The sequence below is a fragment of the Nomascus leucogenys genome, chromosome 12, assembly GCF_006542625.1.
Source record: "Nomascus leucogenys isolate Asia chromosome 12, Asia_NLE_v1, whole genome shotgun sequence".
NCBI lineage: Eukaryota > Metazoa > Chordata > Mammalia > Primates > Hylobatidae > Nomascus > Nomascus leucogenys.
The window spans coordinates 96,661,574-96,673,689 of record NC_044392.1 but is presented as its reverse complement, the minus strand read 5'-3'; positions in this window follow the sequence as shown (position 1 = coordinate 96,673,689).

Genomic DNA, 12,116 nt, shown 5'->3' with positions numbered 1-12,116 from the left:
GCTAAAGCATAACGAGTGACCTTTACTCCATTTCCCAACAAGTTCCTCATCTCCGTCTGAGACCACCTCAGCCTGGACTTCTTTGTCCGTATCACTATTAGCATTCTGGTCAAAGCCATTCAGCAAGTCGCTAGGAAGTTCCAAATTTTCCTACATCTTTCTGTCTTCTGAGGCCTCCAAGTCTCTAGGAAGTTCCAGAGTTTCCCACATTTTCCTGTCTTCTTCTGAGCCCTCCCAACTGTTTCAACCTCTCTGCCTGTTACCCGGTTCCAAAGTTGCTTCAACATTTTCCATTAACCTTATAGCAGAGCCCCACTACCTCAGTACCAATTTACTGTATTAGTCCATTTTCATACTGCTGTGAAGAAATACCCAAGACTGGGTAAATTTATAAAAAAAAGAGGTTTAATGGACTCACAGTTCCACATGGCTGGGGAGGCCTCACAATCGTGACAGAAGGCAAAGGAGGAGCAAAGGCACATCTTACCTGGCAGCAAGGCAAGAGAACATGTGCAGAGGAACTGCCCTTTATGAAACCATCAGATTTCATGAGATTTATTCACTATCATGAGACCAGCAGAGGAAAAACCTGCCCCCATGATTAAATTACCTCCCACCGGGTCCTACCATTGACACATGGGGATTATGGGAGCTACAATTCAAGATGAGATTTGAGTGGGGACGTAGCCAAACCATATCATTAATGTAATTTCTGAGCACATTTGATATAACTTCTTAACACACACACAGCAACCACCACGTATGTTTAAGCTATGGGGTGAATCAGTGCTCTGGAGCAATATAACAAACTCTCTGAAAGATTCTCCCAGGTTGCAGTACTCAGTAAGACTTCTGAATAAAATTAACTTTAATTATTTAGAAGCCTGTTTTTTTCTTTAGTTGACATAACATACCAGGATATTGTAGCTGGAAATATGTAGGAGGTTCTTGCTCTCACGAACCTTACATTCCAGCAAGGAAGGCAGACAATAAGAAAAAAGAAAAATGAATACAATAAATTCTCATGATGATACATGATACGTGATGATACAAATAAGGTAAGATGACAGAAACTGAAGGGAGAGGGAGACACTACTTCAGTGGCGTGGTCAGTGAAAACCTCTCTGCATAGGTGGTGTGAAATCTGAGAGCTGAATGACAAGAAAGAACTAGTGATGCAAACATCTGAGGGCGGCACATTTCTAATATTTATTTTTTACCAGTTTTGTGTTAATTTTATGTTTAACGCTTTAATTATCTGGCATATATTTTGGTACAGGAGTCCCCCTTATCTGAGGGGGATATGTATCAAGCCCCTCGGTGGATACCTGAAATCACAGATAGCGCTGAAGGCTATATGTACTATGTTTTTCCTACATATATGTATCTATGATAAAGTTTAACTTATAAATTAGGCATAGTAAGATATTTACAAAAATAATAATAAAATTGAACAGTTATAACAATATACTGTATAAATCTTAGTGAATGTGATCTCTCTCTCTCTCAAAATCTGCTGTACAGTTGACCATGGCTAACCGAAATCATGGAAAGCAAAACCACAAATACGGAGGGCTACTGTATATGCTATAAGATAATATGTGAATTGTCTATTGCTACATAACAAACCATCCAAAACTCTGTGATGTGTCCAAGCCCAAGGATGCAAGGTTTCCAAGCTTCCAGATCCCAAGGATACCAGGAAACAGGATTCCCAGGAGGCCATTGCTATAATGATCTACCACTATTTTTACCAAAACTGGTATTTGTATTAGGCTGTTCTCCCATTGCTGAGATCAGCCTGGCCAACATGGCGAAACCCCATCTCTACTAAAAATACAAAAATTAGCTGGGCGTGGTGGTACATGCCTAAAATACCAGCTACTTGGGAGGCTGAGGCACAAAAATTGTTTGAACCTGGGAGACAGAGGTTGCAGTGAGCCAAGATCACACCACTGCACTCCAGCCTGGGCAACAGAGCAAAACTGTCTCAAAAAAAAAAAAAAAAAAAAAAAAAAAAGCAGTATTTCTAGGTATTCTGTTCCTTCTACACAACTATTTTGAGGCCAGTGCCATGTTAATTATTGTTGCTTTTAATAAGTCCTAATATTTAGCCATTAGGGCTAACCATTTCACTGTATTTCATTTTTCACAAAATTATTGATTTCACCTGAAAATTTTCTAACCAAATTTTACACAAATTTGTTCAAGTTAAAAGAAATGCTACTTAGATTTTTAGTGGGATTATACAAAATCTATTAAGTTTAATAGAAACTGACATCTTTATATTTACTCTTCTCATCTGAGAACATGGAGATCTATTTATTTGAGAGATTTTAAAAAATTATTTTTGGCCAGGCACAGTGGTGCACGCCTGTAATCCCAGCACTTTGGGAGGCTGATGTGGGCAGATTGCCTGAAGTCAGGAGTTCGAGACCAGACTGGCCACATGGTGAAACCCCATCTCTACTAAAAATACAAAAAATTAGCTGGGCGTGGTGGTGTGCACCTGTAGTCCCAGCTACTCAGGATGCTGAGGCAGGAGAATTGCTTGAATCCGGGAGGCGGAGGTTGCAGTGAGCCAAGATTGCGCCATTGCACTCCAGCCTGGCGACAGAATGAGACTGCATCTAAAAAAAATTATTTTCTTTTCTTTTTTTTTTTTTTTTTTTTGTTTGAGACGGAGTCCCGCTGTGTCGCCCAGGCTGGAGTGCAGTGGCGCAATCTCGGCTCACTGTAAGCTCCACCTCCCGGGTTCACGCCATTCTCCTGCCTCAGCCTCTCCGAGCAGCTGGGACTACAGGCGCCCGCCACTACGCCCAGCTAATTTTTTTTTGTATTTTTAGTAGAGACGGAGTTTCACCAAGGTCTCGATCTCCTGACCTCGTGATTCGCCCGCCTCGGCCTCCCAAAGTGCTGGGATTACAAGCGTGAGCCACCGCGCCCGGCCAAAATTATTTTCAATAAAACTTTAAGCCACAGATATCTATGATTAAACTATTTCCTAAGTATGTTTAACATTTGTTAAAACAATGTATTTTTTTATTTGGTAGGAAATATATAAAAATTATTATATATGTGTGTAATATCTATAATATTCATTATATATTCAAATCAGTTATTGCCAATATACAGATGATATTCCATGTCCAACTGTTCTTTCATTATTTTAATAAGAATTACTTTAATAATGAAAATTATTTAAAAACTTTTGTTCGACAGACTGGACTTTTCTAGTTCTAAAATATCTGTCAATTATCTTTTTGTCCCTTTATGGTATTCTTGATTTCTTTTTCACAGCTTGTTATGGCTCAATATTTATAAAGTTGATAGCAAGTAGCTTTTCTTATTTTGTTTTTGTTTTAAAATTAAAGTTTTAGCACCTTTTCATTAAGTTTATCATTAGTTATTGGATTAGAATGCTCATTATCATGCTAAAGAAGTAGATTTGTATTGCTCTCTGTTTGTTTGTTTGTTTCATTAAGCTGCTGATTTTCAAGTATAGGATAGAGGCAGCTTCCTACCTAAATGAAGGACATGAGCAGTTGTAAACACGATTCAATATTGGAAATAATAATTCCTTTTATCTGTGAATATATGAGATAGCATTGTTTATAATTTGTATGGTTATAATTGTTAACCATAGTCTGTGTTTAAACTAGAACTCAATTTAGTTATTCATTAATTTATTATTGAGATATTCATTAAGTGAGTTAAGACAATTTGGCAACTAAAACCAAATATGAGTATTTGATTGATCAAAATTACACACACACACACACACACACACGCATATATATTTCTGGCTTCTCTAATAAAAGTTTTTATAACTGACCCTCACAGTAAGTCATGCCACAAAGCCTATCCATGCTGTTTTTACTGTTGTTCTTCAATTGAAAGACAACTTAAGATTGACCCTACAGAATCTAAGATCACCATTAGATCACTCTTTATTCTTGCCCCCTCCTCTTACCTATATCCCTTCCATATCTTATTTTTAATTCTCTTTTTCCCTGTGCTTCCATATGCACCAAGAACACAATTGTGTTACTCATTCACTCAATGAATATTTATTAAGCACTAACTATGTACCAGGTATTGTGCTAGGCACCAGCAATACAGGAGAGAGCAAAAATTGAACAAGTTCCTGGCCTTACAGAGCTCACACACAGTCCAGGGGAGCCAAACATTAATAATAGAAACATTATACAAATGTAAAAGTCTAATAGGAGACCATTTAAGAAAAATCAGAGTAAGTTTCTCTGAGGAAATGGACTGAGCTGAAATTAATGAGTTAATGAGGCAGATATGGAGAAGAGGGAAGAGCTTTCAAGGCAGAGGAAACAGCCCTTCCAAAGACGTGTGGCATAACAGAGCTTGGCTTATTAGAGGAACTTATAGAATTAAACTGGTCTTGCAGTTTAGAGAACAAAGGGGAGAGGCTGAATTGCTAAGCAGGTGCCACCTCTCTCCACGGACTTGTGGGTCAGGTTAGATTTTGGTCTGTATCCTAAGGGCAAAAGAAAGCATCACAGTGGGAAAGATTATGTTGCTTCCAATGAGGAGAACTGGGAAATGCTTTAGGTACAGCATTTAAAAGGCCACGGCCACAGTTCAGGCAATGGTAGCTTAGACCAGAGTGTTAAGAGTTAATAGGGATTTTAGAATTACAACTCAAAGAACATGATGATGGATTATATTTGGGAAGTAAGAGAGAGGACAATTTCAAGGACGACTTTTAAATATCTGGCTTGTACAACTGAATGCATGGCAGTGCCATTTTTTAAAGCATAGGAACCACAGGAAGTGGAGCAGGTTTAGGATTTATATACAAGTGAAGTCTGGTTTAAATATTTATCCAGAGCTATTTGAAAGGAAAAATTATATAAACCTATTATAAATACTTTTGTGACTAGTAAATAAATGTTGTTACAAAATAAAATAAGTGGAAAAGATACATTTAATCAGGATAAGAATATAGACCCTGCGAGATATTTTACAATATATTTTATACTATATAGTTCAATTGCTACAGGCAAGTCTGTTTGCTACAAAAATCTGTGCCAAAACTATTTCATGGAAGCATTTCATATCTAACAGTCAAAGTCTTTTTGGGGGCTGGGCATGGCGGCACACACCTATAATCCCAGCACTTTGGAAGGACAAAGCGGGTGGATCACTTGAGGTCAGGAGTTCAAGACCAGCCCGGCCAACATGATGAAACCCCATCTCTACTAAAAATACAAAACTTAGCCAGGCGTGGTGGCGGGTGCCTGTAATCCCAGCTACTCGGTAGGCTGAGGCACAACAATTGCTTGAACCTGGGAGGCAGAAGCTGCAGTGAGCCGAAATTGTGCCACTGCAATCCAGCCTGGGTGACAGAGCAAAATGCCATCTCAAAAAAAAAAAAAAAATGGTTTTCAGAGCAAGGTAAAATTCAGTAAAAGGAAATTATATATGTAATAAAATATAAGTAGAAAAAAGTAATTAAAGCCAAAGGGCTTTCATTCTAGTGTATTTATATCATTTCCTTGTATTTATATGTATTTCCTATCATGATCTTGATATTGCACCACCTTAAATTCCTTTTCAGTTTGGCCTGAAATACTTTTCTTCCCTCCTTCCAGTGAGCCATTTAACAATAGTTTGTTATTCTGCTATAATCCATTTCCATCTCATGACCTTCTCATTAGCTTCAGACTAAGTAAGCCATAATAACATTGCTTCAATACAAGAATAGAGCAACTGCCCTTCAAAGTCTCATTTTTTGAAATCTTGTGCTATTATAAAATGCCATAATGACCTGAACATAAAGTCATGTCAAATGCTTTAGCAATGTAAAACTTGCTGTCTCATTAAGAGTATAGTCCTCCATTGTTAAACAAGAAACCACCAGCTCTGTTGGCATAAAGCCGATCAAGAGAGTTTAGTTCTACATGAGGCTGAGAATTTTCAACAAGTGCAATTAATTTTATTCAGTTGATTTTTATTCAGCTGTACATTGATTTTATTCGTTAAGCATCTTGTGACACTCTGAAATCCCAGGGACATTTAGTAGATATTTTAATCATACCACATATTGTAAAGTATGGGACATCCTGAAAGATCTCTCTTAGGAAGATATTAGAATAATGGAAAGGGTAGGGAGGAATGTGTGTGTTGTATAGAAAATTGCTAGAAATGTACCATGGTAGGCAAAATAATGGCTCCCTGAAGATGTCTGTGTCCTAATCCCTAGAACTTGTGAATATGTTACCTTATATGGCAAAAGGGACTTTGCAAATGTATTAAAGTAAGGATATTGGGATAAGAAGATAATAATGAATTATCTGGGTAGGCCCAATGTAATCACAGGGGTTCTTTTAAGAGGAGGGCAAGGGGGTCAGAGAAGAGAAAGAGATGTGAAGACCAACCAGTGGTCACAGTGATGAAGGGCCACCAGTAAAGGCATGTCTGTTGCTTCTAGAGGCTGGAAAAGACAAAGAAACTAATTTTTCCCTAGAGTCTACAGAAGGAACACAGCTCTACCAACCCATTTTGGACTTCAGACCTTCAGAGGTGCCAGATAATACATTTGCTTTATTTTAAGCCACTAAATTTGTGGTTACTTATTATGGTAGCAATAGGAAACTAACACAGGTACCTCAGCTGTTAGCCGTGGGTACCCCCTAGAGGTTTGGAAATGAAGATCAGAGTTGAAGAGGACTTTTATTCTCCGTTCTTCATGTTATTTGAACTTCTATCATGGATTTATGTTGGTTTTATTATGGATCTATATTGCTTCTTAAATAAAAATAATTAAGAGTAAAACTAGCTAATGTTAAATGAAAAGATAGTGTAGAAAATTGTATAAAGGGTAATTTTTCAACCACGAAAAAATAGAAAAAAAACAAGAAGGAAACTTACTAAAATGTTATCCAGTTGTTTTTCCCGAGTATTAAGAGTGTGCATGTTCTATTTTCATTTATCCTCTGAGTCACTCAAGTTATTCATTAAGCATCTACTCTGTGTTAAAGAATGTACTAGGAACTGAGAATGCAATGGGGAATAAGACAGACACACTTTCTGCCCTCATGGAACAAGGCAGATTAAACAGATGATCAGACAAATTATTAATTAATTATATCATAATAAGTTCAATATAGGCAAAATACAGGCTGAAATCATCATGCACTAAGGCAACATAACGTAGTCAGGGAATGCTTTCCTAAGGAATTTCAGCTTGGAATGAAATAAGAATTTTCCAGTCAGAGACAGGAAATAAAATTTTTTACAAAGAGGACATACCCCCTTTTTATCAGGAGAAAAATGAACGTTTTAAATGTTTTTTTAAAAAGAAATAACTAACATTTCTCCATCCTTTTATATCTGGTAACAGCAGCTGCTCAGTGCTGGAAATGGTCTGCTCTTTCTGCTTGATTTAGCCAATTCAGTTTAATGATCAGACTTTTTTTTCTCTTGTTCAAGCACTTCAGGCAAATGAAATATTTAAGTGAATAAATTGAGGCCACTAGACAAAAAAGTAAACTAATAATGGTTAAATATCCTCCTTATCCAGAGCTCACATTATTAAACTATTAGATCTAATACCTTTTGGTTGTCAATCTATCAAAAAAAGCTTGTGATAGGTCCTTAATATTGATTGACCTTGACAGAAATAAGACCCAGTGTCTTTGCCAGTTGAAGTTCTGTTTTTATCCAACCAAAACTAAGAAACACAAATGAAGGAGCAAAGAACAAAAATTATTTTGAAATCGACACAAAATGTATCACTAATCGAATTTTTCTCAAAAGAATTTCATAGATGAAATTTGTATCACTGGGTACTAAAAAGTAAGAATTCCAAATTTCTCAACTTTAGAATCTTCTCTTAAAATTTCCAGATGAGTAGTAATTTTCCAGATGATGGTTTGGGATTACTTTCGGCACAAGAGCAGGGAGAATAACATCTCTGTAATGAATAGGCACTAATGATTTCATAGTTAATGATTAACATCTCTGGAAAAAAAACAAAATAAAAATAGAGAGCCTATTAATAAATGTCATGCCACCAAAAATCACTACGTGAATAATATGTTAAAAATTTTATTTAATTGATTCTTTTTGTTTGTTGTTTGCCTGCTTTCCAGTATACTTATGTGTCTGTAACACTTAGAGCAGTAATGTCCTTTAATGAAAATCAGAATAAGTATGACTATGTTTAACAAAAATGTATCATAATGTAGAATTGACATATAATAACAATGATGTAATGAGAAGTTATGTGCTGTTTATGACAGAGATTACCAGGTAAATTGCAAATAGAAGATACTATAAATATATCATTGAGAATGTCATGAAAGTGGAATGTTTGAAGTTCAGATATTCTTTCTACAAATGCAATAAAATATTTAGAATTTTTAGTTGGTTGAATAGTGTTCCCCCCAAATTCATGTACTCCCAGAACCTCAGAATGTGAGCAAATTTAGTAATAGAGTCTTTGCAAATATAATCAAAGTAAGGATTAATATAAGATCATACTGAATTATAGTGGGCCCTGAATCCAATATCTGGTGTCCTTAATAAGAAGAGGAAAGGATACAGACATAAACAGGAAAGAAAAAAAAAGGCCACGTAAAGATGGAGGAAAATATTACAGTGATGTAACTACAGCCAGAATGCCAAGGATTGCCAGAAGCCACCAGAAGCAGGAAAGAAGCAAATAAGGATATCTTCCCTAGAGTCTTCAGAGACACCATAGACCTGAAAACACCTTGATTTCAAACTTGTAGCCTCCAGAACTGTGGGACAATTAATTTCTGTTGTTTTAAGCAATCTAGTTTGCAATAATTTATATTGTAACACTAGGAAACTAATACAGGATTTAATATAGATAGCCATTTTCATAATCAACAAATATGTTTTAGAATTATGTTATCTGCACTCATTCTTCCTCTTTAACCTCTTTTATGGTAGAAAGAGAGATGGACAAAGAGAACAATTTGTTTTGTGGTGTTTGTAACAGTCATATTTGTTCGACAAAAATTTGAGCACTGAATCAGTTAGGATGATTTTGCCCATGAGTAACAGAACCCCTACTAAAAGTAACTTAAGGCCGGGCGCGGTGGCTCACGCTTGTAATCCCAGCACTTTGGGAGGCCGAGGCGGGCGGATCACGAGGTCAGGAGATCGAGACCACGGTGAAACCCCCTCTCTACTGAAAATACAAAAAAAAGAGCCTGGCGTGATGGTGGGTGCCTGTAGTCCCAGCTACTCGGAGAGGCTGAGGCAGGAGAATGGCGTGAACCCGGGAGGCGGAGCTTGCAGTGAGCCGAGATTGCGCCACTGCACTCCAGCCTGGGCGACTGAGTGAGACTCCGTCTCAAAAAATAAAAATAAAAATAAAATAAAAGTAACTTAAGATATAAGGTTATTTAATAAACTGACTAGACTAGCAGTCCGCTGAAAGCTTGTTACAAAGTAGGTGTGCAAACGCAATGACTTCTTCAATAGCCCTCTTGCTCCGCCACCTCAGTATATTGGCTTTGGGATTCTGATTTGTTCCTCATGGTAGCAGAATGTCTGCTGAAGCTCCAAATATTACATACTTGTCTTTTATCAAGGAACACATTCTTAGTAGCCTCTTAGAAGGCAGCTTCTAATATTTGATTGTCCAGGGTTTGGTCACATGCCCATTTCCAGACCAATCACTGACAAAGAGTATAGGATTGCTAGAATTAGTCAAGATCAATCACTATTTGTGCAAGAGGGCTGGTAATGTTGCTTCAGAAAAGGAGTTAGGGTTCTTTGAGCAAGGAAGAAAGAATTGCCAGGTTAAAAGATATGCATATTTAATTTGAATAGGTGGAGCCAGATTGCTCTCTAAAAATAAATCTCCATCTAAACTCCCACCAGAAGAGCATGAGGATTCCTATATCCCCACACTTGGCATTTCTCTTTTTTTGTTTTTTTTCCCATTCTAATAGGGAAAAGTGATAGCTCAGATATGCATTTATCTGATTACTAATACTTTTGAGCATGTTTTCATATGCTTGTTAACCTTTCAGATTTCGTCTTTTGTTAATTACCTGTTCATACTGTTTACCCATTTTTAAGTTGTTTTCTATCCCTTTTTTGGTCTATTTGCAGTGATTCCTCACATAGTCCATATATTTAATCTTTTGTTGGCTTTATATATTTCAGATAAGTTCTCCCCATTCTGTCCTGGTCTTTCAACTTTTTCTTTTTTTTTTTTTTTTTTTTTTGGTTTCTTTTTGAGACAGAGTTTCACTCTTGTTGCCCAGGCTGGAGTGCAATGGCATGATCTCAGCTCACTGCAACCTCTGCCTCCCGGGTTCAAGCGATTCTCCTACCTCAGCCTCCCGAGTAGCTGGGATTATAGGCATGTGCCACCACACCCAGCTAATTGTTGTTTAGGGTTTCTTCATGTTGGTCAGGCTGGTCTTGAACTCTCAACCTCAGGTGATCCGCCCACCTCAGCCTCCCAAAGTGCTGGGATTACAGGTGTGAGCCATGGCGCCCAGCCCTCAACTTGTGCTATGTTACCCTTCATTGAACAGAAATCCTTAATTTAATAAAATTAAAGTATGCTTACCTCATGGAGTTATTGTTAACTTTAAATATGAAGATGTACATAAACCTCTTGGCCATAGTCTTAAGTACAAAGTAAGAACTCAATGAATAAATCTCAAATATTATTAATTGCTATGGTTGTTATTCATTTGACCCTACCAATTCCAGAAGGATTGCAACTCTCTTTTGCTCCCATAACACTCTACATGTATTTCTATTGTGGCATCTATTATATTATCTCACATGGTGGACAGATTGAATTATTTCCAGCCAAAGACATCAAAGGTCTTACTCATTTTGTAATCTTGTATTCCCACAATCTAGGACAATGCTAAAAGGTGTTTAATAAATGTTTGTTAAATAAATATACACACAAATGAGTTTTCAAAGAAATTCAATGAATAAAGAATACTAATTGAAGAAAGGAATAACTCTAGAAGTCACAGAATAATTTTAGATTGAAACAGAAAATATTTCCAAAGACACATCTGGTGAAAGACTTATCTAAAATATACAAGGAATTTATAAAAGTCAACAACAAGAAAACAACCTGATAAATAAGCAAAAGACCTGAACAGACACTTCACCAAAGAAGATCTACAGATGGCAAATAAGTATATGAAAAGATGTTCAACATCATATGTTATTAGGGAAATGCAAATTAAAAGAACAATGAGATACCACACATACCTATCAAAATGACCTAAACACTGGAATCCTAAACACTGGAAACATCAAATGCCAGCAAGAATGTGGAACAACAGGAACTCTTATTCATTGTCTGTAGGAATGCAAAATGCTACAGCCACTTTGGAAGAAGATTTGGCTGTTTCTTACAAAATTAAACATAATCTTACCATATAAGCTAGCAATTGCACTTCTTGGTATTTACCCAATGAACTGAAAATTTACATCCACATGAAACCTGTACATAGATATTCATAGCAGTTTTATTCATAATTGCCAAAAGTTGGAGGCAACCAAGATGTCCTTCAAGGGATGAATGGCTAAATAAACTGTGGTACATGCAGACAATGGAATATTATTCAATACTAAAAATAAATGAACTGTTAAGCCATGAAAAGACATAGATGAAATGTAATGCATAATTACTAAGTGAAAGAAGCCAATCTAAAAAGGGTACACGTTGTATGGTTCCAACTATATCGCATTCTGGGAAAGTCAAAACTATGGAGACAGTAAACAGGTCAGTGGCTTCCGGGAGCTGGGTGGGAGAGAGGGGTGAATAGGCAGAAGTTAGAGGATTTTTGAGGCAAGGAAAAAGTTCTGTATGATACTACAGTAGTGGATATATTTCATTATACATGTTTCAAAACCTAGAGAATGTACAACACCAAGAGTGAACCCTAATGTAGACTATGGACTTTAGGTTAAAATGATGTGTTAGTGTAAGTTCATTTATTATAACAAATCTACGGCTGTGGTGAGGGATGTTGATAGTGGAAATGGTTGTGTGTGTGAGGCAGCAGGGAGAATACGTTAATTCTGTACTTTTTGCTCAATTTTGCTGTGAACACTAAACT